The sequence below is a fragment of the Pelodiscus sinensis genome, chromosome 16 (assembly GCF_049634645.1).
Source record: "Pelodiscus sinensis isolate JC-2024 chromosome 16, ASM4963464v1, whole genome shotgun sequence".
NCBI lineage: Eukaryota > Metazoa > Chordata > Testudines > Trionychidae > Pelodiscus > Pelodiscus sinensis.
Genome location: NC_134726.1, coordinates 32,665,332 through 32,690,903, shown reverse-complemented (window position 1 = coordinate 32,690,903; position 25,572 = coordinate 32,665,332). Strand labels below are relative to the sequence as shown.

At 43.0% G+C, this 25,572-nt stretch overlaps 1 protein-coding gene and 1 long non-coding RNA gene across 6 annotated transcripts in view; one reads left to right on the top strand and one right to left on the bottom strand.

Annotated features, from left to right (window-relative positions):
- LOC142818631 (uncharacterized) overlaps nt 1–24,927 on the top strand; it is a 41,974-nt gene extending 17,047 nt beyond the window's left edge. For 2 of the 3 annotated variants that reach the window (XR_012896193.1, XR_012896194.1), the window contains 3 exons: nt 22,474–22,626; nt 22,943–23,065; nt 23,732–23,855. This is a non-coding gene — a long non-coding RNA (uncharacterized LOC142818631). Of the gene's footprint in view, nt 1–22,473; nt 22,627–22,942; nt 23,066–23,731; nt 23,856–24,793 lie in introns of those variants that run through there. The other variant, XR_012896195.1, reaches the window with a different exon arrangement.
- USP22 (ubiquitin specific peptidase 22) overlaps nt 1–25,572 on the bottom strand; it is a 205,709-nt gene that overhangs the window by 130,045 nt on the left and 50,092 nt on the right. Inside the window, exon 1 of one of the 3 annotated variants that reach the window (XM_014575259.3) lies at nt 4,399–4,465. The exons of the other annotated variants lie outside the window; for them this stretch is intronic. The gene's annotated coding sequence lies outside the window, so the exon portion shown is untranslated. Of the gene's footprint in view, nt 1–4,398; nt 4,466–25,572 lie in introns of those variants that run through there. 3 annotated transcript variants of the gene reach the window in all.

The window sequence follows — 25,572 nt, the reverse complement described above, 5'->3', positions numbered from 1 at the left end:
TACCTCTTATCCTACACCTTAAAACAAGGTTGTGCCAGGAAAATGGAAAGTGTCTGGACGGGGAATGTTTTCCCTAACACAGAAATGGATACAGAACTATATCCTCCTAGAGGAAGAACTATATGCAGAGTGATCGTGGGGGGCAGTGAACACATAAGAGAGCTATATTGCACAGAGACCACTGAGGGGGACAGGGCTCCACATGGCCAGTGCCAGACGGGGGTGGAAAAGCCCCGGCAGCCAGCAGTTCTGCCGCAGCCCTCCTGGGATTATCCCCCAGGGTTGGGAAGTGCAGCCCCATGTACCCCCAAGACGTGTGAGAGAAGAGGCCATGAACCACAGGCTCAGTGCCTTCCCCTCCTGATCCCCAGGATATGCCAGGGGGAGGGACCATGAATTGCAGCCTGGCAGCTCCCTAATTCCCAGAACATTCTGGAGGGTGGGGCCGCAAACTGTGGCCTCACAGCCCAACTCATCCCCAATAGACAGTGAGGGGGCCACAAATAACTGCCTACCCCTCAAACCCAGGAGATGCAGGGAGGCGGCCAGGGAAGCATAGCCTGGCAGTTCCTCCCTGCACCCAGGATTGGTGGGAACTACTGGCCACCTCCCCCCAAGGAGATGGTGGGGGCCAAAAATCACCCCCTACCCCTCCAGGGGAGACACCAGAGGGGCCAGAAACTGCTGCCTTCCTGGAGGAGACGCTGGCACCAGGTAACCTGCCTTCCCCTCTTGAAGCAGTGCCAACTTCGTTGCCACGAGTTGCCCTGGTAAGCTCCCCCAAACCTCACAACCCCCTGCCCTGAGGCGCACGTCCTTGGCCTATTACCCCCAACCTGATTCCTAACCCCCCACCCTAAGCTACACCACATACCTGACCCCCCACGCTGCACCCTTACACATCTCCCAGCTCCCTGCCCTCAATCCTGCACCCCTACAACCTGCCATGAGCCCCCAACCTCTGTCCTCCCTCCTGCACCCCCACACTCTGCCCTGAGCACCCCATCTAGTCCTGGCCCAACTCTGACACCTCTCACCCCCTGCCCTGAACCTCACCACATCCCACTCCCTGCCCTATTGTCTACCAAGAAGCCGTATCTAAATCTTGAGTCAAATTTACTCCTTCATTTTTGAAAAATACAACCATTTAAATAAAGCACATACATTTTCCTTTTATTCCCCCCACCAAAGAAAAAACAACCCACATTACTTAAGTTACAGACTCAAGCAACATTATTAGTAATACTATCAAGAACAAGGGGCAGCCTGATCTTAAGCAACACTTTTTAACATAAGTCCATGGGGTAGCATTTAAAGCCATTCCAAGAGTCACAGTAATGTGCTGACAATATTTTAGCAAGGTCTGCCCAAAATTCCTGTCTTGTGATAATTCACCACCAGCGATGCATGTCACAGAAGACTGTGAAGAATCAGGAATCTACATTTGTTGCTCCCATTTAAAACACACACACCCAAAACCGCCCAAATCAAACACACTTCATATACACAAAACACAGAATAAAGGGGGCGAGGGAGATAAGAAGGGAACAGGATTTGGCACTTGATTTTTTAAATGTAGGTCTACAGCACATAGTGCCTTTGGATGGGTGCTTTACTTCTGCAAAAGAATAAAAAAATAGTTTCTCTACTATCTTCTATTTGAAAATATCAAAGAGCTCTACAAACAAGTAAATTCAGCCTCAACACCTTCTGAAGTAAGTAAAGTTTCCAATCCTCTCTAGCCCTACCCATTGCCAATCTTCCAGATATAAAACACCAACAACAGAGAGGTTAAGCAGCTTGCCCAGGTCACACAGGAAATCTGTCATGGAGACAGGAATAGAGAATTCATATTTCCTGAATCCCTAGTCCTGCCACTCATGTGTAAATGAAGAGCACCGTAAACCAAGGTTTTTTTTTTTTAAATTAAAACATGCTACTGGAAAACAGAATCAATCTAAGAAAATATACCTGGTCTCTGAACCCTACAGGCAGTCCCCAGGTTACATACAAGATAGGGACTGTAGGTTTGTTCTTAAGTTGAATCTGTATGTAAGTCGGAACTGGCGTCCAGATTCAGACACTGCTGAAACTGACCAGCGGCTGACTACAGGAAGCCTGAGGCAGAGTTGCTCTGCCCCGGGCTTCCTGGAATCAGCCGCTGATCAGTTTCAACAGCGGCTGAATCCGGACGCCAGTTCCGACTTACATACAGATTCAACTTAAGAACCCCAGGCGTCCCCAAGTCAGCTGCTGCTGAAACTGATCAGCGGCTGATTCCAGGAAGCCCGGGGCAGAGCAACTCTGCCTCGGGCTTCCTGTAGTCAGCCGCTGGTCAGTTTCAGCAGCGGCTGACTTGGGGATGCCTGGGGCAGAGCAGCTTGGGGTGCTGCCGGGTTGGTCCAGTAGCGCCGAGAGCGGCGCTGCGTGACCAACCAGCAGCGCCCCAGCTGCTCTACCACAGGCACCCTGAGAAAAGCCTGGTCTGCTGGGGGAGGGGGGGGACGCACTAGCTGCGGCCCCCCCCCCAGCAGACCAGGGAGACGCGGAGCAAAGCCGCGGAGGACCCGGGCAGGGGGACCGCCCAGATGCGCCGCGGTCCCGCCGCCTGGGTCCTCCACGGCTTTGCTCCGCGTCTCTCTGGTCTGCTGGGGGGAGGGGGGCCCCCTAGCAGACCAGGGAGACGCGGAGCAACTTTTCTCGCCCCGGAGGACGCGGGCGGCGGGACTGCGGTGCATCTGGGCGGTCCTGCCGCCCGCGTCCTCCGGGGCGAGAAAAGCCCTGTTCGTAAATACGGATCTGACATAAGTCGGATCCGCGTAACCCAGGGACTGCCTGTAACAGAAAGATTCCCAATTGACTTCAGTGAACCTTGGATCAGGACCCTAATGGGAGAAATTAAATGCTTCCTCAACAGACAGTTACACCTCAACAAACAGTAAGAGTCATATTTAATTTAGCATATACATTTTAAATAAAAAGCTTTGGGTTCGTTTACACAGTTTATTATTTATAACTTTCAGTAACCTTGCAATATTTAGATTGTAGTATCTATAAGCACTTTTTAAATTTGTTACAGTCATCTATACTATGATCAATATGCTTGTTTGTGTCTTATGTAAGGAAAGTATACAAGGGGCAGCAAGAGGCATATGAAGCTGGATCCTTTTTGCTGTGTCTCTTTCGTAAATGACAGATGCATAAATATTCACAGAAGACTGTGATACAAAAGATCACTGGCCCTTTCTACACACACAAGATGTGGGCCTAAATCCTAATGATGAAACTTCTTTTGCGTTAAAGCCTTAGAGGAGGACAAAGCCAATATTAAACTAAGACAGGAAAGATTTATTACTCCTTAGGTGTCAGAAAATAATGAACCTAGGTCAAATCTGCCTTGTGACGTTTCTGGCCATAGTAGCAATCACCACGGCATCTGCATTTTCCACAAGACTCATTGTACTACTTCTCCAAAACAGGTATATCAAAAACCCTTATCCTCACCATTAAACTGGCAGATTATATTTTATAGGTGGATTGCATATAAGCCAGGACCTAAAAAACAACAAAACCCACTTTTTTTTTTTTTTTTTTTTTTTAAAGCAGAGGTATTTTTCTAACAAAGAATTGATTCTTGAACTATTGTGTGACCTGGCATCTCACCACTTACCAATATAAGCATGACTCAGGGCATGTCTGGTAGACAAGACACATTTTTCATACCTCAACATTTCTTTTTTAAACTCCTTAAAACATTGTTTGCTCGCTTCCTGTGAAGAAGCTAGTAATCAATCATTGTCCCCTTCCTCAGCGAAACGAATGTATACATTTGGGGAAGAATTTTCCCCTTATATAGTATTTCATTTTTGTATTCAGTCCTCCTAGGATCATGTGTGCGCTGCATTCTAAGAACAGCATATTTCATATGCACATAGAAAATACACAGCAAGTTTGTCTCCAAAATAATATTAAGATGGTCCAGTGAAATATAGATACCTCCAAAACTTGCTTATTGAACATATTTATTTAGATTTTTCTTCTTCTATGTAAAAATGGAATAGGGAGCAAAGGAGTTCAGCCATTTCAGTTTTACTGCAAATTTAATCATTTGTTTTTTGCTGGTAGGTTTGTTGCCCACTATGGTAACACCAGAGACAATACATCATATGTATAATAAATACACTTGTCAACTTTCTGCTTATCAGGACAGGATGGGAACTGATGGAAAATGCTCTTAGAACTTTCCTATAAAGAGAACATCTGGCTCCAATCAGTTGTGCACAAGAACACTGAAATGCTGTTAAGTTTATAGTTAGAAATGAAACCGCCTACCTTGTTAAGTCACACCATACTTCTCAATTTAATTATGAATTAAAATATACCATTACAGCCACCTACACAGCATAGCTTGCTCTCCTGAGTTCAGTTCATCTACTTTGGGACAAATTCCAAATTCTGGGATCAGTGAAACTGATGATTCTGCCTACAGTGAAAAATGAAAAAAGGGAAACTGAAAGCCATCATGCTATGAAAGAAGCTCAAGTACAATCTTCTTGGGCAACTCCTTGTCTTCCCCTTGCAGACTCTCAAAACTTCACCCTACAGAGAATGCACCTCAGCTGGGCTAGGTTCCGCTTGCCATTGTAAGTGAGAACTATTCTACTAGTTCTAGTGGTTACTGCTTCAGAACTGGACACCACAGTTCTAATACCATGGAGAGGAACACCACAGAAACACTCCTAAATAGGAGCCTACCAAATTCACGGACATGAAAAACGCAGCATGGACCATGAAACTTAGTGTCCCCTTCTCCTTACCCCCTGCGAAAGCTGTGTGCTTTTACCCTCTTCTACGCAGATTTCACAGAGGAGACAGTGTTTCTCAAATGGGGGGTTCTGACCCAAAAGGGAGTTGCAGGGGAGTCATGAGGGTATTTTAGAGGGATTGTGGTATTGTCACTCTTACTTCTGCACTGCTTTCAGAGCCAGGTAGCTGGAGATCAACAGCTCTTGGCTGGGCACTCAACTCTGAAGGCAGTACCCCATCAGCAGCAACACAGATGTAAGAGTGGTGATATCATGTCATGCAATTCTTACTTTCACACTGCCACCTTGAGAGCTGGGCAGATGGAGCATAGCGGCTGCTGACTGAGGGTATGTCTACTCTAGCCCCCTAGTTCAAACTAGGGAGGCTAATGTAGGCATTTGAAGTTGCAAATGAAGCCCGGGATTTAAATATCCCAGGCTTTATTTGCATGTTCCCGTCCGGTCGTCATTTTTAAATTCCACTAGTCCGAAGTAACTGCCCGCAGCTACATGCGGCAGTGAAACAGTAATTCGAACTTACTGCTGCGTGTAGCCGCGGGCAGTTACTTCGGACTAGTGGAATTTAAAAATGACGACCGGACGGGAACATGCAAATAAAGCCTGGGATATTTAAATCCCAAGCTTCATTTGCAACTTCGAATGCCTACATTAGCCTCCCTAGTTCGAACTAGGAGGCTAGAGTAGACATACCCTGAGGGCCTAGCTCTTCAGGCAGAAGCACAGAAGTAAAGATGTCAAGACCATACCATGCCAGGTTTACTTGTATGCTGCTGCCAAAGGCGGCGCCGCCTTCACAGCTGGGCTTTCCACCAGCAGCCACTGCTCTCCAGCTGCCCAACTGGCAGTGCTGCCATGTGCAGCAGCACAGAAGTAAGGGCAGCAGTACAGCAGCTCCTCATACAATAACCTTGTGACCCTCCTCAATGCCTTTTTAGGTCAGTCCCCCTATCATTAAAACACCGGGAAATTTCACCTTTAAATAGCTGTAAATTTCATTATTTTAATGTTTAAAATTCTAAGACTGAGAAATTGACCAAAATGGACCCTAAATTTAGTACTGTCCTACTTATTAAATTAATAAAAATTGTCCTTAAAATGGAAAGTACCTGTTCATTTCTGTACCTGAAGTTGGTTTGTTATAATGGTTGCATTCACAGCTGCTTTTCCTTGCTCACCCACCATCCACTAAAGCAGTTTGGCAGAATACGTTGGTTTGGTCCAGGCTACTCCTTTTCTCCCACCCACAGCTAGAGATCTGCTGTTGACATAGAAATAAGGGCTACCTTGAAATAGAGAATTAATTCTGAAAGTACTAAGGATCATTGGTATAAAATGTGTCACAAAACTCAAGATCAAAGTGAAACATCCAGATCACGTGAATTCTTGTGTTTTTGGACAAAAGATTTAGCTAGGTTACTCAAACTCATGGGTTATTTTCTAACAGGACAGTGTGAGAGACTGAAAATCTATCTGTTAAACTGTCTTCCAGAGCAATCAATTGAGAGCAGATAAGATTAGATCAAGTCTAGTTCTTCAATTCAAAATGGCTTCAAACACCTTTTGAAAAACACATGTTTTGTCAGAGATTATGACTAGCGATGTAATAGGGCAGTTGATTAACCGATTAGCAAAAGCTTATAGATTAATGCTATAGACTACATGCATTCCCCTCCCACCTGCCAGTAAATTTTTTAGCAGGCTGGCCAGCAGCCCAGCTCAGTCCTGGCTCACACTGGGTCCTGGACGTACACCCGCTGCGACTCTGCATTTAAAGTGTATGAGAGGCAGCAGTGAGGGGCAACAGGCAGCTGGTCCGTGAGATGAGCTTTATTTAAAAAAAAAAAAACTGGCTCCCCTTGCAGACCAGCTCTCGCCTGGCACCTCACGCGGCTGCCTCTGATACTGGGGCAGCAGCATGGAGTGGCAGGGACTCCTCAGCAATGGGGCCAGAGAGCACTGGCTTCTGGCCCCACCCCCAGGTACTATAGAACAGTCGACTAACTGTTAAGAATTCATGAGGTTAATTGACTATTGAATTAACTGATATTTATCATCCCTCATCTGGGTTAGTTACCCTGAGGTGAGGGAGCTTTAACTGAGAAGTTTAATGCTGGGACCTTTTCAGGTCAACTTTTAATTTGAACAGTACTTCTCAAACCAGGACACCTGCTTATTCTTAACCAAAGGGAACCACATTAACATACAATCACCACAGATGTAGACAACCAATTGTCTATGCTAGCCATGCAAAACTGTCCTGCAATTATCACAGATTACAGTTGAAGCTCTGCAGTTATATATTAAAGAACCATGCAAATTAGCATTTTTATGACATTTACTTATGATCAATGATTCTCAGTTCTTTAGTACTTAACATATTTATAACACTTTTAAGGGTGCATTGGTCTTTACGAGATTTTGAACAATGCAGTTACTTCTAAATGTATCACTTTTGGATCAGCCTAGCCAAAGATAATATTAAAAGCAATTACAACTATTCTGTTCAATTTCTCTCAGGCCAATTTGCTTGGCCTTATGAAGGAGATCAAAAATCTAAGATATGCTTACTTGAGGTCTCATTGGAATGTAGATTCATCAAGATAACTATAGTTATTTATGTTAAACAACAGAAAGACACATACAATCTTTGAGATGAGATCTCACTTTTTCTTTTCCTCTTAACCTTGGGATGGGAGAGAAACCTTTGTACATGGTTGGCCAAGGCATCAGTTGCATTTAGGATTCTGCAGCTCCTTGTGTTGGGCTCTATCAATTCTTTTGAGCTAGGTTTACCATACATTTGGGTTTTCCCAGGCACTGCCTCGTTTTTGAGCTTCCGTCCTCAGTCCAGGCAGGTCTGGCATTTTTTTCAAAGCAGATGCTGTAGCTCAGACAGAGCCCTGATTGGTCTCTCTCCTGCATCAGCAGCTGATTGGTCCATTCCCCTGCAGCCACAGATCCCAGATCCCACCCACCCAGACCCCATCTCTCAGAACCTGGTGAGAGGGTCCCACAGTCAGGAAACTGAGGGCTGTTGCTGCATCCTGGCTTGCAGAGTGAATTCTGCCACCATGACAGGGAGCACCACTACTCCCCCACACCTCCAGTGAATATCCACTCCAGCTTCTCCTCCTCCCTGCAGCATCCTCTTTTGGGGACCTTGAAATATAGTAACACTATTTTGAGCACAGACCTTGGTTTATGTCTGTTGGTTTCAGAGTTCATTGGAAGGGGATACTCTGATTCCTACAGCACACATGCAACACGGATCCTCAGATTTCACCCATCTTAATTTCTCTGCTGCTTCCACTAGCATCCAGAAGATGGTGATGGTATATAAAAAAATTTCCTTAATCTTTTTCTTATCAGAGGCTTTGTAAGTTTATTTCAAGGCTTATCTCTCTATTAAAAAAAACCCTTTTCCTACAGGACAATAGTGACATCACCACATCACTCTGTGGCCCGCCTGCCTCCTCTCCTCCCTTCCCTTTCCCCTGTGCTCCACTGCCATGCTGCAGCCTCTCTCCCACCCCCGGTGGCCAGGAGGAGAGTGCAGGGCCCAGCAAGGCCTCCGAGTGGCTCCTCCCGCCCCGCGCTGGCCAGGGGGAGAGCACAGGGCCTGGTGAGGCCATTCAGTGGCCCCCCCTCCGGCGACCAGGGAAAACGCCAGGTGAGACCTTGCCCCAGTCCCCCACTCCAGTGGTGGCAAGGGGGAGGGGAGGAGGAAAGAACCAGGGCTGAGCAGCTGAAAGGGGATCCTCGGGGCTGGGGTGGCATCAGAGCCAGGGGAAGAGGGGTCACTCCTCCCCCTCCCATTTGCTGCCTCTATCAGAGGCAGAAAGCCAGGATGGGGGGAGGGTGGGGAGGCAGTGCTGGGGGGGAGCTGGCTTAAAAGCAGGTTCCCCCAGCACCATCTCTGCAGAAGTAGCAGAGGAGGCAGAGACACTGCAGGAAACAGCATGGGCAGGGACTGAAGCAGGGGCTATTGCTACATTTCAAAGGCAGAGGAGGGGTAGCAGGAATGGGCCTCTGCCTTTTAAATGTAGTAAGAGCCACTAGCAACTCTTACTACGTTTAAAAGGCAGAGGTGCAGCAGGGATAGCGAGCACCCATCCTCACCTCTTATTGACTAATCGAGCAGTCAATGGAAATTCCATTGACTACTCGATTAGCAGATTAATCGAAAATTAACATCCCTACCTCGGACCCTCCTTGGCAGCAGGGAGAAGAGCCTCAGCCTGGTCCAACCCTTCCAGGTGGCCGGAGGAAGAGAGCTGGGCCAGCTGCAGCCTGAGCCTGGCCCAACCCCCCAGGCAACCGGAGGGAGATAGCCGGGCAAGCCAGACCCTCGGCCAGCCCAGCCGAACCTCACGGTGGCTGGAGGGAGAGAGCCAGGGCTGTCATTCTTTGGCCTGACCCTCCTCAGCAGTCACGGGGAGAGCCGGGGCTGCCTACTCCCAGAGAGGGGGGGTTGGAATGCATAATATTTAATTATTTGCCCCAACTATCATTTGGGATCCCCTTTTAAAGCAATTTCTCTTAACATCCAAAATTATAACCAAGTGAATGTTTCAACACTGCTTCCTTGTGCCATATAGTTCCTATTATTTCTAGAGTGCAACAATTATTTACAATTAAAACCAACAAGCTCCTTATAATAGTCTAAATTTGGAAGACACACTCCATATATTTTGATCACATTACACATTTGTAAATATTGAGAAGAGACACTTTCCACATATAAAAAGATCTAGATCTGATTCATAAGGCAAACAAATGCGCAAATTCTAATATGGGATGAAAAATAAACTATTAAAGTTGTGTGTGATTTACAAGGAAACAATATACAGGCAGTCCCCGGGTTACACGGATCCGACTTACATCGGATCCCTACTTACAAACGGGGTGAGGCAACCCCACACTAGCTGCTTCCCCCCAGCAGACCAGGGAGACGTGAAGCTAGCGCCCCTCCCAGCAGACCAGGGAGACTCGGAGCGGCTTTTCTCAGCAAACACCTCAGCTTGAGAATAAAGGACTGAGGGAAGTGAGGTGTGGGAGAATAAAACTGAGCTCTGGAGAAATGTTTGGCTAGAGTTTCCCCTACAATATGTACCAGTTCCGACTTGCATACAAATTCAACTTAAGAACAAACCTACAGTCCCTATCTTGTACGTAACCCGGGGACTGCCTGTATAGTTTAAAATTTGAGGTGGAAACATATGGCTTGATTTCTATGGGTAAGTTTGCCCAATTTGGCCTTCAATCATACAGCCAGATTTCTAGTTTATTTAACTTGCAGCTGGCACTGCCCATGCCTATGTCTCTAACTATACCCTCATTTAGCCATTTCAGTTTCTATAATGGAGAAAGGCACACCTGAGCATGGCTGATCTGTGCACATTTTGACAAAGTTTCTCAACACTGTGTTAATCATTTTCTTATTGTCTGCATAAGTGGATTTTATGTGGGATAAAAATAAATGGGATAGCGTTTCCAATTTTTGTGGACTAGAAGGAACTGTTAGTTATCATTCAATGTATACCAATACCATATGTCCTTACAAGAGAGAGATTGCTTTCTACAGATGGACTTGTCCTTTTGCTGGACAGGATTTGGATTTAGAGAGAAGACTCCAATATCGGAAGCTTTGGATTCTATCTTGTTTGGCTTTCTGTTTAGACTGTAGAACTGAAAATACGGAAGAATTTCAGTGTCCAAATTTATCTGCTCTTTTGCTTTCATCTTTTAGGGGAATGAGGTGGAGGTTTCTTAAGGCAATGTACGGTTTAAAAGTTCTGGGTTGAGAATGGAGAGACGGACTGTCTGGATGAAGATTTAGAAATATTGATATTCTCCAGTCTTATTTCAGAGGCTGACTGCTCCCTTTCTATCCAGGAAGTGTTAGCCAAATGCTTGCTAGCTGCAAATAGCTCTGAAAAACAGACTTACCACCTCCTCTCTCCCAAATCTTTCCCGATTATTTTTATTTTCGGTTAGACATGCAGTTGGGTAGAGAGTTGAAAAAATTCTACTGCGTGATTTAAAAACAAACCATCTACAAAAACTAAGAAAAGTAAAACTATGGTAGATTTGTGGGTACATTTGGCTCACACAAAACAGTATTTATATAGTAATTCCACCTTCCTGAAGAAAACAGTATCTCTAGCACACCTGATACAGTTCATTACACTTTACATCAGATTATACTTAGTTCACTCTCAGTTTACTCTCATACTGGATCCTGAATTTACAAAACTAAATATGGAAAGGTAATGTTTCTTAATTTAAGGTTAAAGTCAGGTTACAATATAACAGAGTTAATTTTCTTAAATTTCACTAGGAAGTCCTAGATGACTGCCCAGTTTGAACATTTAAAGTGAACATATTGCTTGTTGATTATGAAAGTACTGAGACAGTTGAAGCACCAAAGATTGACTTTATAGACCGATAAACCTCTGTAATTTACAACAGCTCCTGACTGAAAAATAGTGTTGCCAACATATTGTGGCCTGACTAGATGAATTTGCTGCAATATTTAAAAAAAAAAATCTACTGGAGAAAAGTTCTGTCCATCCCTCAACCCTCTCGACAGTGGCAAAACTTTGCTAAACAATTTGGTCCTATGAAGAATACACTTGGAGAAATTTCACCTTGAAAGACAAAACACTTCTACAGTTATTTGTGCCAGATATAATAATGTCCTACAAAATGCAGGACAAACCTTACTGAAATAAAGAAAGTTTAATATCTTATAAGTTTATTATTTTTAAAATGCGTGTCTTTATGTACCATCATGGGACGGTACGGAACTACGCAAGCAGGAAAGAGAAAACTAATGCAATCTCTGGGAGATATTAGGAACTTCAAAGGACTTTTTGGAACAATACACATGGAGATTCCTAAGCAATACTTGGGGCTGAGAGAAATGCAAGCAATCTACTTGAAATCCATTCTTTGAAACTACACTCTGCGGAGAAACTGAGGTTATGTCTATAGAGAGATTTTTTAAAAAAAAACCATAGCTGGACCAGGACAGCTCAGACGCTGGGGCTAGAAAAGAAATTGCTGTGTAGATGCATGAGTTCAGGTTAAAGCCCAAGTTCTGGGACTATACAAGGGAAGCGTCCCAGAGCTCAGACAGGACTAGGCATCTCTACTGTGATTTTTAGCCCTGCAGCCCAAGCCCAGCAAGCCCACATCATCTGACCCAGGCCAGCTGCAGCTGTGCCACAGGTATTTTATTCCTGTGTAGCTGTACCCTGGCTGTCTACTGATTACCTACCTCCTCCTGAATGCTCCAGTTCAAAGACCTCCAAACTGTATAAAGGGGGGAACTAAATGTTTCATGAGCATGCTAGTTCTGAGCTGAAACTTATGAACTTGTGACCTCTATATCCTTTGTGGGATATAGAGGCCTAATTCATGTGCCAAACCCCAAATCAGAATTGGGATGATCCCTGGTAAGGCCTATGTGTCAGTTCTTTTATTTTTAGCGTGTAGCCTCCATAAAGCTTTTACCTTAAGACTAAATATGCTCACACAGAAAGGGCCGTATTGACAATTACTTTGTTATTAATTTCTCTCAAGAGCAGGCAAGAGAGGCCTTCAAAGTAGCCTTTTGCTGGGAACAACACAGTGAAGGCAGGGGATCATTCAGTCTGTAGATACCCCTAATAGAAGGGAGAGACATGTATGTCTCCACCCAGAGAAGTGATGGACAGCAGTGCTGGAAGCCTTAGAGGTGCCTTGGCTGTACAATAAAGGAGACTACAGTGCAGTTGCCCTGAACTATGATAGTTGTAAGCAGCTGAAAATGATCCCCTCAAATGGAAGTGTTCGTGCAGACTTAAAAAGGAGTCACTATATGCTTTACCTAAAATGTATAATAATCGTTCCTTTTTATTATTTTAATATTTACACTTTCTTCCTCCCATGCACAACACCCTTCGAACTCTCTTCTTGCTTTTCTTTCCTCTATCTCTTCACTCTTATTTTTCCTGTTCTCTACCGTAACAAATATATCCAGCATTTACTGTCATGGACTGTCTCTATATTATTCTGTCCCTTACTCCATCCAAATCACCATACAGCCATAGGGCCTACTATCTTCCATCAACAGGGTAGAGAAGTTTTGGAGCACAAGTGGAAAGTAGCAAGAGAAGGCTCCTCAAACAAGTTTTAGGCATGGAAGCAAGGATGCTCTGGTTCAATCTGGCAGCTCAAGGATTCCAAGCCTTATGCCTCAGCTAGTACTGGGGATGGGTGGAGAGGAGAAGAAAAGGATCCTAGGACTTGAGTGCATGTATAGGCTTGGTCTACATCTAAAACCTAGGCTTAATTAGCTATATTGCTCCAACTGTGAAAAACATCAAGGCCTGTGCAACACAGTTAGGTTGACTGAATCATCACTTCATGTACACGTATACTTACTGAAAAGGATGGATTTACTACTGTGGTGGGGAAGCCCCATTGGTTGCTATAGTGTCTACACTACACCAGCACAGCTACACAGACTAAATATAAAAACTACACAGATGAAATATAAAGTCCAGGTAATATTATGAAGCAATTAAAATCCAGCCACATGGGGTGAGGAGGGCGTCAAAGAAATATGATTTTCAGCAGTAACAACATGAGACATACCTTTACTACAGACAGCAATCAGTGATCTTAAAGCTGAATGAGAAAGCTCAAATTTCACATTTAGCTCTTTTATGGCAAATGGCCTCATTCAGTGCACCAGGAACTTAAACTATACACAACTGTGTACAGGTGTCCATAACTTGTTATCTATTCTCAGAAGGATGGATAAGAGTCCATGGTGCTTTGAAAGCGTCCATTTCAATAAATGGTACTGTTTAGGGGAAATTACACATCTTTTTATATTGAAGGAAAAATTATCTTTACATAAGAAAAGATGGGAAATATTCTCTCATAGAAAGATGCACTGATACTTAATTTCAAGTACAAGTCTTTCCCTTCAAAACCAAGTTTACAGAATATATAATGAGGCACGTATATATTCTGTGTTGATTTTATCTATTTCCTGCAATGCACCACTGCAGTAGCCAGTTTCACATGAGTACAAGACAATTGCCAATACCGCAGTAGTGTGTTCTAAGATCTAGTACAAAATCTATTACTTTACCTCACCATTCCCCTGTGTCAGCAAATCATGAAAATGTTTTCAAATGTCCTATTAGGTAATGTATTGATCTAATTGTGGACCACGTGACTTGAGAAATAATTCAGTAGGCAAGGTAAGTAGACATCACTCTGCACAACATTAGGTAGTACTATTCAGCTTAGCCCATGTTGCAGAGATGCTTTGTGCACAGTAAAAGACAGGAATTTGATTCTTCATATGAAAATAGGTATGCTCTTGGGAAAATCTACCATGCTACTTTGATAAGAATATTCTAGGCAGTATTTTTCCAGAAAAAGAATCTTAGGGGTATCGAGATCAAAGCTCTACTAATCTTTGAGAGCCTCATTTAGACAAGCATAGATATTTCAGCTCTATTTTCTTTAACCACTCTAAGCTGCCCATAGAAAATGTGAACTTAATTAGTCCACATCAAAGTCAATGCAATTCTGCTAGTACGAAAGGCTGATGGGAACTGCTACAGTACATATTCTCCATGGCATGATTTATTTATGAGACAAATACACTCAGCAAAATAAAATAAAAGGGGCAGAGGAGAGGGAAAAAGAGAACAGAGGAGAAAATGAGCGACAGACTCTTCCTATTCATAGTTTGTTTCATTAAAAATAACACTGTTTCAAATAGGCTGGAACCAATGTATGGCCTACCTATAAAGTGTTATTTTGATGGAGAATCTCCTGCGTGTGTTTTCAAAAAAGCTGCATATAGCTATCGAGATTTTTGAAGAGTTTCTAGGGACTGCTGCCTTTTCCCTCCTTCCCCTGCATTTATTGCTACAGAGCAAGCCGCCAGAGGATGCAAAAATTAACCCCAATCCTAGAACTATACCAACAGCTGTAGACATCAGTTATGCTGGTGACAACCATGAACATAAAATGATGTTGGCATGTATGCTGTAAGAGACTGGAAAAAAATATTAGAAAAGATATTCCCTCCTCCCCCATCCTTCAAAGAATCTCTTAAACAGTGGAAGGGGGGAGAGGAGAAAAAAATCCTTCATGAAAGCTGTATTTCCACAAGAGGTTTTACCATTATGGACTGCTTCTACTTTGTCTCCCAACAGATACTTCATTTGCACCAACCTGAAATATAAAGTAAACTAACAGAACTGTGGACAATGAATGTATAGGTAGACAGTCTTCACCACAGGAAACCATCCTGATATAACAGCTGGACAAGCTTTTCACAAAAATACAGCTTACAGATTGCGATAAATATTTGCATTTTATACTACGGCTCCCTGGACTAAAACTAAAGGGTTTTGATTATTTATTTATTTAAAATATTTTTATCCTGCCTCTCTATTTAAAATATTCAAGGTGGCTTACAAAATGTTTTAAAACACAATAAATAAATAAATATATATAAAATAAAATACAGGACCCCAAAGGAGGGGGCATAAAACCTGCTAAAACACCTCAACAGGAGGAACACTCACACAACTAAACATCAATAAAAGCCAGGGTAAAAAAGTGGTTTCCTATCCCATTTCTCAAACAAGTAGGTCCACGACAGGCAAGATGTTAAGGTACTACTGTCTTAGGCCATTAGTAATACTTTAGCCTAAAACAGCATCTGAGGAAGCACCTATGCTTGCCTGGAAAATTAAAACATGACCACATAGCTATTGCCTGGCTAATCGAAGAGTGAAAGCGAATTCTCAAGTGGCCTGCAGTAAGCTAAGAGCGGAGGATGCTTTGACAGAGACCCTCTGTAGCCTTGTACAATACAAGATTAATTCACTTCACTAGGGTACAGTGAGAGGCCCTTCATCTTTGTAGCCTTGAAAAATTGAAACTCATGATCCTAAAATCCTCAGATCTATGGAAATATCAGTGCCCCTCTCTCAAGGATAAAAGATCAAGGCAGACTGATATCCTAATCCCTTCAGAACTACAAGTCAACTATGGGCACCAATCTCAAAGTCAATGTCTCTAAGAAAGATGAAAAGTTTCCTAAAAAACTCAACTGATTGTGTAGGACAGGCTAATTTTCTAATGACAAACCTTAACTTTTTCCTCATTTAAAATAATCACTAAGGGCACACAACTGATGAAGAACACCTGATTAAGTTGGAAGAGGAGGAAGGAAGATGTTTGTTCCCCAGAAAAGCAGTTCATATTTCAATATCTTAAAACATTAACTTCTACTGCAATAGCGTAACACTTGATGATGCACATTAAAACATTTATTTGTTCTGGAGAGCTTGCATTTCAAAGAGAATGTATCAGGAAAAAATATTAAATCTTGAATTAGAAAGTTATTTACCCCCTGCTATCAAAAGAGCCCCAAACAATAATAAAATATACAAGAACCCAGACAGCTTCCATATTTTTCTGTTTTGGAAAACTGCAAAATTTACTTAATTCCACCACACCAAAAGGTAACAAAAGTTCTAGCTTAAAATTTAAATATGTACAAGTTGAACCTCTCTAGTCCAGAAATCTCTCACTGGTCTGGCAACATTCGTGGTCTGGTATGATTTTAGTTAGCCTGATGCCCACTTATCATGGGTGTGGCCAACTTTCCTGTGGTACCATACAGTTTGTTTACAGCCACCACTCCTGGTTCTGTGTTCTATGCTGCTATTTAGCTCTAGTTTACCCCTAAATGTCTTCTACTCAGTAAGCAGTAGAAGTATTGGTAATGCTGCTCGACAACACTGACCTCCCTGCCACTCTCCCTTGCTGCCTCTAATAGAGGCAGTAGTGGAGGTGGGAGGCAGGAGTCCCCCTTCTCCCCCTCCACTGCCTCTGTGGGAGGCAGCAAGGGGGGGAGGGGCAGGTGGCTTTCCAGAGCCAGCTTCCCGTATTAGCTCCCCCGCTCACTGCTACTGACACCGAGGCACTAAAGGGGTGGGAGGGGAGGAGAGGGGCGGCGTGCGGAGGATAGGGAGGAGTGCGTGTAGTCAACAACATTAATCAAGATGCATACATTTATCAGTTAGTCGTGTAGTTGACTATACGTTGACATCCTAGCCTTGACATCCATATATATAGCCGATTCTTTTAAAAAATTTTAATGTATTGTCCTCGCTGACTTTCTGAAGCAAGGCATTCCATAGTTTTGTCACTTTTCAAAGTTTAGGCCAAAGGCTCTTGGTATCGGTCACGGAGTGTGGGGGAATCACCGGCCCCTGCATCCCCATCTGCAGTCAGATGTGTCTCAGCCAGCAATTAGAACAGAAGGTTTTTTCACTGACAGGGACACTGTGTAGCACAGACTGGTTAGCATAGGAACCAGAAGCAGTCAGTACAATACAACTTGGAGAGAGGGGGACCCAGGGCCAGTGCTCTGGGCCCACTCCCTGCATTCTCAGCCAGCCGAGCAGACACACTCCGCAGCCAGTCCCAACTCTGCAGACAGCCCTGCCTCCTCCGTTGTCCAGCGTCAAAGTGTGTCACCTATAGAATCTTCCACCTAGGCTCAGGTTACAAGACAGCCTGAGCTACTGTTGTGTGCGTACTAAAATGGGGCAGCCTTGAACAGCCTCCCCGTCAGTCAGAGCCACACCCAACATTCTAATCCCCAGTCACGTACCAGTGCAGTGCCCAGGAAAACCGAGGCACACACACAGGGTTACAGCAGAACAGTACAGGACCATAGGAATCAATATAATCCCTTCTATGTCACAGTATCCTAATCCACTTTTGAATAATGTGGGGGAAGAAAGAATGGACTGACACTGGATTTAACTACTGATTCAGAAGATTGCATTCCCTTCTGCCATTTCACTGACTGCACACCTGCATCATATTCTTCCAATCCCCTAAAAAGAGAGAAAACTTTAAGTGGCATGTTTAACTTACCTAGAGAAAGTAAGTGTCTCCTCAACCATATAGCTGAATCCTTAAAAGCCTGGAGAGCAGAGACCCAAGGTCATCGTAGAAGTGGGATCTCCCCATAGTTTACTTCAATACTGATCAAGCACATATCTGCCTGATGTTTAATAAATTATAAGTGAACCGAGTGGACAGTCAGGCCCTAAATTTGTATTTTGATATTTATGTAAAAACTACAATTACACAGTAATGTATTTTTTCAAGACCTCTAGTCCAGAGTAGGCTCAAGTCTTCATTTCACCAGGAAGCCCAAGCAACATCTACAATGAGTACCAGACCAGAGCGTGAGAGAGAGTATGAGTGTCTTAAAATTTTCACCTCACTCCAGCAAAGCAGGAAACATCTATTGCGGTCAACTTCAGATCCTAATTTTTTTGTAAAAATTAAAGCTTCCGTAAGGCTGTGAAGATAGCCTTCCAAACAGGACCTAAGTTGCAACAATAGTGCTGGCTCTTGTACTAATGCCTCTGCTGTTTTCTTATGCCATAGAATGCACACACACACCATGACCATGTCAATCTTACTGATACTACCCAGATTCCTGTGGGTGGCAGTAGAACTGACAATAAATCAGGTTCACTGGACTATCACTTAGGAAACCTGTGAGGAGCTGCGGCAAAGGACAGTACCCATCCACTAGAGAAGATGGATCTGATGCAAAGGACAGTACCTATCCAGTAGAGAAGATGAAAAACGGAGAGGTAAAAAAACAACAACATGGATATCCCAAGCCGCAGGGAAGTGTAATAAGAAGGTAGGGAAAGCTGCAGAGTAACGCTGCCTCTTGGCTATGAAGAGGGTCTGATGTGGGAGTGGAAGAACAGAGAAAAAAAATACTCTTTTTTTACAGAAGTATAGAGGGCAGTGGAGAAGAGGAAGAGAGCGCATGTCATATTTAGGGAACAATCAATGTGGCAAGAGGAAGGCTAGCTTACAACTTAGATACATCATGCCCTGTAAGCTCTGTAATATACCCAAATTCTCTCTCAACTTCAGGTTTGGTTTTTGGTTATTTTTTCAATGTTCACGCAGATGGCCCAGTCAAGCCTGAAATGCAGATGGCTGGATTTTCAGAGATTCCCAGTATCTACAATGTATACTAAGTTCAATGACAACTGCAGACCCTTAGCACCTCTGAAAATTAGGCCATAAGTGATGCACACAATTGTGGAGATCTGACAAGATATGTGCTAAGCTATTAGACAATATTAATTCTCCTGCACTAGTCTCCAGTATTTATGAGGAGTGGAAGATAGAATAGTGGTAAATAAGTCTATTGTGCCAAAACCTTCAGCTGAATATAGATATTTGCTTCAACAAAGGCTGAACACTTCAGTTTTAGCTCCATTTTACATCCACCGTATTATTTCCAAATCTTCCTTTCTACTAAGCTGCCTGATTACATAATACCACACACTGAAAACAAATTAGTAGATTACAGTGTTTGGCTTCATTTATGGACATTGTACTTGGATTGTCATTTAATGCAGAAAGTGCAGTTTAAATTAAAGTGTTGCTATAAAATTAGTTAAAACAAAACAAATACAGCCTCTGCACCAGCCAGCTGGACTCAGTGGCTAGGAAGCTTCTGAGCCACTACACATCATTCTTTAGTAAGAAGTTTCTGAACATCTGCCTTCCAAAAAGGCAAGGCAGAAACAGTATGCTTTACAACAGGAAATAAATAAATAAAAACACCATGGCATAGGCCTGCACTAACAAGAAAGCACAAAGCTAGCTTCTCATTTTCCTTGGGCTTTTATAACAAGGCTTTTTTCTTTTTCTTTTTTTTTTTGGCAATTGCTCAGAATTTGTTTTTACAGAAATGACAGTCTTTTAAAAAAAAGTTCCACCTACTCTCAACTTTTCCAAGGGAAGGAGGTGCAGGGCTGAAAGAAAAATTAAAAAATAATGAAGTGCAGGTTTACTACTACTTTTAGAACTAAAACTGCATTCTCATGCCTTGGTACCAAGCAAGACCCTATCGATATCTTAAGTACCATGCAATCTGCCTGCTTAAGACCCATTTCTTGCTAGGTCATTATGTTTCCCATTATTCTAATGCCACTTAAGACCTATATAATGATGTGGAAAGGGAGGTGGGAAATGATATTCTAAAGTACTACCCTCAATAAATCAAATAAGAATGATGCTCGATTCCTTTAGTTGGGTCTACAGAGGAGGATGAAGAGAAAGGACAGGAAATAGAAAACAGCCACAGTAAAGGTTGTCATCACCTGAAAGTATAAGGGGACACTTTGAAAATTATTTCAGGTAACTAGCTTCACATGGTCCAATCTGAAGAACTGTTTGTTGTTTAAGTCTCAGCCCTGGTAGCCATGTTAGTCTAACTGCAAAAACAGTGAGGAGTCTCATGACCACAAGCACCACATGGTTCCTCGGTGTTTGTTATTTAAGTTATTGTGGAAAGGCAGTCAAGGCTAGTGACTTTAAGACTCTTTCTCAAAAACTGTTTCAAGTCTTGGTCTATACTATAGGTCAGGGTATATGAATTACTTCATATCAGTCTTATCACAAAAGTTCATTGAACAACACAGAGCCAGAATCCAAATCTCAAGATACCAAAGTAAGAATCCAGAAAAAGAATACAGAAGGAGTTACTTACCTTGGACAGTAACTGGAGTTTTTCAAGATGTGTCCCCCTATGGGTGCTCCACATCTTGAAGCATGCACACTTGTGCAATACTGAGCAGAAATTTTTCTCAGCTGCATCCATGGGTCTGTGCCTAGGCCTCTTGCATCTTGTGCTCTAGTACCAGAGTATACGAGCAAGAGGCAAATATACCACCACATTGTACAATTACTGACTCTGAGGCAGAGGGGAAAGAGAGCCAGTAGTGGAACACCCACAGAACACACATGACAAAGAACCACAGAAAAACATACAAGAGCTCTCAGGCTATGTCTAGACTGCAGGCTTCTTTTGGAAGAAGCATTTCCAAAAGAGGTCTTCCAGAAAAACTTCTTCCGAAAGAGTGTCCACAGTGCGAAAGCGCATTAAAAAAGCGATCTGCTTTTTCAAAAGATAGCGTCCACATTGAATGGACACTATCTTGCATTTCAGCTGTGATTACTATGGACGGAGTGGCCACCAGGGCACCTATGTTTTTCCCTCTTTCCTCTTCTTTCGAAAGAAGGCGTCTTCCTCATAGAATGAGGTTTACTAATGTTGGAAAAACTCCTCTGTTATTTGGATTTTTTTCCGGAAGAACACGATTGCAGTCTGGACATAACTGAAGTTTTTTTTCAGAAAAATGACCGCTTTTCTAAAAAAACCTGTCGTATAGACATACCCTCATTCTCTTCAAGAAGTGACCCTATCGGTGCTCCACATCAGGAGATTCTCTAGCATTTAATGAGGATGATGACAAGGAAGTGGATTCAGTAAGGGCTATAGAATAGCATTACTGAATGCTACATCAGCTCTGGAGGCACGCAAGAGAGCACAGTCCTGGCAAAAATGTGTGTACCAAAGACCAGATGGTTGCCCGAGATAGGGTAAGACCCTGGTGGAATGAGAAGTCACCATCTGAGGGGGCAACCCCCAAGACGTCATAAGAGAAGTAGCCCGAAATCCAGTTAGACAACCTTTGTGTAGAAATCAGTTGTCCTTTCATTCATTCTGCCACTGAGGCGAAAAGCCTGTGCAAGTCCCTAAAAGGCTTAGTCCCTTTTCTAGGTAAAAGGTGAGAGTTCTTAGGTCCAGTGTCTGGGTGCTTTTTTTTTCTTCTTGAAGACTGAGGGTTGGGGTAAATTGCCAGTGGGTGAAACTCCTGATTAACATGGAATTCTCAAGGCACTGTAAGAACAAAGCAAGGGTGTAGACATCATGCCACTTATCTCGCTGAGACACCGTGTATGGTAAATCAGCCTTTAAGACAAATGTATCCTATCCTCCTGGCTGAGGTGCTAGCTATCAAGAACAAGATATTAAGGAACAAATAAAAGAGGAAACAATTCACTATAGGTACAGATGGGGGGGGGGGGGTGTCTCACTGCACTGAGGACTGAGATAAGGTCCCATAATAGAATTAGTTGTGTGACAGGAGAGAAGAGAATAAAGAAACCTTTGAACCACCTTACAGTGGCCAAGTGGTTGAACACTGAAAACCCCTTAATGGGGTGGGTAGGGTGTGTAAGAGAGAGAGCAGGCACACACATTGCTAGGTGAAACATTAATGGAGCTCAGCAATAAGTCTGTGTCCTGCTGTGTTATTTTTCCAATAGATGTCTAGGTACCTGAAGTCCCCTCATCACGACCAAGTCCTTTTGTTTGGATTTTTTTGTTAGCTGTTTAAAAAACAAAAACAAAAACCAAACAAAAAAAAACGTCATCCACCTCTTCTTCCTGGTTAGATAGTCCACAACAGACACTTACCAAGACATCGCCCTTATGAATTATCCCACCAAGTTTCTGAGAGATCAATTATGTCATAACTGTGATTATTCACTAGTATTACTAATTCTGCTTGATTATTCTCCATACTTCTTAAACTAGAATTAAGATGGTCATTAGATTTTCCCTCTACATTTCCTTGTTTCTCCTCTGTCCCTGCTTTGCTTGTACATGTTTCTTCTAGATTCTAACCCTTCACGCAGGTCTCCATGTTTTATATAGGTACCATTTGGAAATGCGTCTTTGTACCTTTGAGGACTCTGAGTGGAGTTTGTGACCATGCTGGTAACAGAAGATTAATCACTACCAAAGATGGTAGAATCAGAAGAAAAGCAGGCTCTGGGAGGCAATTTGGAACCAGCAAAATGTCATCAGGTATGCCTCAGTAACAGTGATTTAAAGTCTTCCGTGATTCAAAGGTCCTCATTGACAAGAAGCCTGGATGGCACTGGGGATTTTCCATAGGGACTCTCTGGAATCCTCATGTCAGATGGTACCAGAGATGGTACCAAAGTATGCAGTTGGCATGGCCTCTGTGTGAGACCAGGCCTGCTGATGGAGGATGGGGTGGGGGAGGGAAGCCCTAACGGCTGGGGGGGCACGCTATGCTCTAGGTGACACTGGGGGCTGGCATGGTGCACTCGCTACCCCCCCACCCTCACCCTTCCACCCAAGGCCCTGCCTCTTCCAGGAGCATGGAGCACCCTCCTATCTTGCCCAGGGACCCAGCATGGCTGTCAGCTCCCATGTGTGGCTATGGAACAAAATACTGATGACCACTTTGGCTTCGCTCTGGAGTTCTTGTGTTTTGAAGGTACTGTGGTGCTAACGCAGGTGCCACTCTAGCTTGCTTAGCTATTAGTGTCTTGGTTTATGGCATTATCTTGGTATCAGAGGGGATAAGACCTTCCAAGATACCTTTATCCAGACATGGGGCTTCCTGAGACACAGATTCAAGGGGTGACCTTCCCCTTTTTATATCCCATTCTGGACAAAAGGGTTATTTCTTCTTTGAGGATCTACAGTCCCCTCAGGAGCTTTGTTTACTGTTGCAGCAGGAGCTGTGAAAGCGAATCAAATTCTACAGATCTAGACCACTTCATAAACAGGATTATTAGTCTGTCTTTGCTCAATTGGTTAGATCTACTTTTAAAACCCAAGCAGAACTTACATTTGGCAAGGACATGGGTGTCTTCCAGGCTGGGGAGGAAGTTTGAATGTACATCACTGGGGGCAGGGAGATCTGCAGGAGTTCTGGCAACAAAGTCTGGGCTCTTAAGCATAGCTTGCACTTGAGTCCTGCGGGGGAGTAGGTGGGGGGGGGGGGAAATAAAGGCCCAAATTGGGCAAAAGAGGAAAGGTGAAGGGGAGCCACCCTCAAGTACAAAACACTAAAAAGAAATGAAAGAAAAATACTAAAGAAAAGAAGACTAGTCAAGAGACACAGCAATCAGCTAACTGACACCGTCTCAACCTGCAGGATATTAAGAAGGAACTTGAGTGGTGGCATGTCCATCCCCTCCCTGTCCCAGAGCATGAGGATATCTAGAGCACAGACCCACAAACACTGCAGATAAAAATCTCTAAACAAGAGCGCATTGGTGGGTACACATCCTGGTGCAGAGCACCAAGGGATACTCCTTGAAGACAAAGTTATTAAAATGTAACCACCTTTCAGCCAGTGTCACACTGCTTAATGAACCTCAACAAAAAGATAAAAATCTACCCTTCAAAAGGAAATGCTAATGGGCTCAACTTCATGGGAGGTATTCAGAACAGTTATAATTACTGCCATTAAGTGTTTCAGATCAGCAAAACTTTCAAAAAAAATACTTCTGCTTTTCAGTTGCACTGATAGAACCTCCATGTATGTAAAACAAGTAAACTTAATATGCTGCAAACCCTTTTCTCCTTTCTGTTTGGAGAAGAAGAAATTAAAGAAATATCTGCTTAAAACTTTAAATCTTACATACACAGCTAGAGCTTTAGAAAAATGGCATGTCAGAAATAAAAGATTCTCCCTACCAAACACTTTGGGCAGCTCCAGCTCTCTAAATTTAAACTAATAAAATTAGAGGATAAAGAAATGTCTATACAAAACAGAGGGAAAACAAACTTTTACATACAAGATTCAGTGATTTTAAATCATTATGGCATATGGGATCAGAGAATGCTTGTGGGGCACCAAAGAAGATACTAGGTACCACACATATGCTCCTGGGGCAATAACCTAGACTGAAGAAAAGGAATAGTTAAATCACAGCATGGCTTTCCAGAACAGGTTTTCTGATTCCCCTCTAGAGCTGTCACCCTGAGTTCAGGGCAACTGGGAAATGTCCTGCCAATCCAGAGGTAGTCAGGGGTAGCTAAATCTAACTTAAGCTTAGTGTCTTAAAATTAATTCTACTCAAAATTGGCACCTTCTCACTCTAAAGATTTACACCACGTATATTATCTATTCACATTTGTGGATATCAGTAAGTAAAAAAAATCTAGAGATTGCTTACATATGTAAAGATCTATTTCTATTTTTTTCCTTCAGGTTTCACAAAAACATTTCTGCTGATCTTATATTCTATCAAGAAATAAGATCTTGGGCCAAAATTGATCACTGAATTTTAGGTCCCTTATTTGAGAAGTACAACCTGAATGCTAAATTTCTAGGCTACATTTTAGCAAAACTAAGATTTCATTCAAACCACTGCTGTGAGCCTGCAAATTTAATTTCAACTTCAAAAAGGGGAATGTGTGAATTTCCTTAAGACATGTTAGGATTGCCTCTCCTGAAGACTAGACCTTCCTTCTGCCAACTCAGAGGTACATCTATGCTGCAGTAAAATACCTACCACTCTGCTGGGTCAGGTGAATGAGCCTGCAGGACTTAGACTTGTCACGGGGTCGCAAAGCCTGGGCTCTCGCCAGAGCCTGAAAGTCTACACAGTAATTTTACAGCCCAGCAACCTGAGCCCTGCAAAACCAAGTTGGCGGACCTAGGCCAGCCGCAGGCATTTTACTGCAGTACAGACATACCCTACAAAGTCTTAAATTACTGATACACTGTCAATTTTGTCATCTAAACAAAGCTTTTTGTCCATTACTGCAATTACATATCCTTTAATTCCTTGCATTTCCTGTAATGATAAAAACAAGAATAAACACTTCAAATGGTATAATTTTATAGTGACTTCAGTGTCTTCTAGATTGACATGAGAATTTCCTAATCTCTAGTTTTCATGTTTCCATTCAAAAGGAATGAAAGATCACCTCTATGCTGTCTTTTAAAGCTATTCCTTCAGAAATTTTCCAAACAGTAAACGGTGT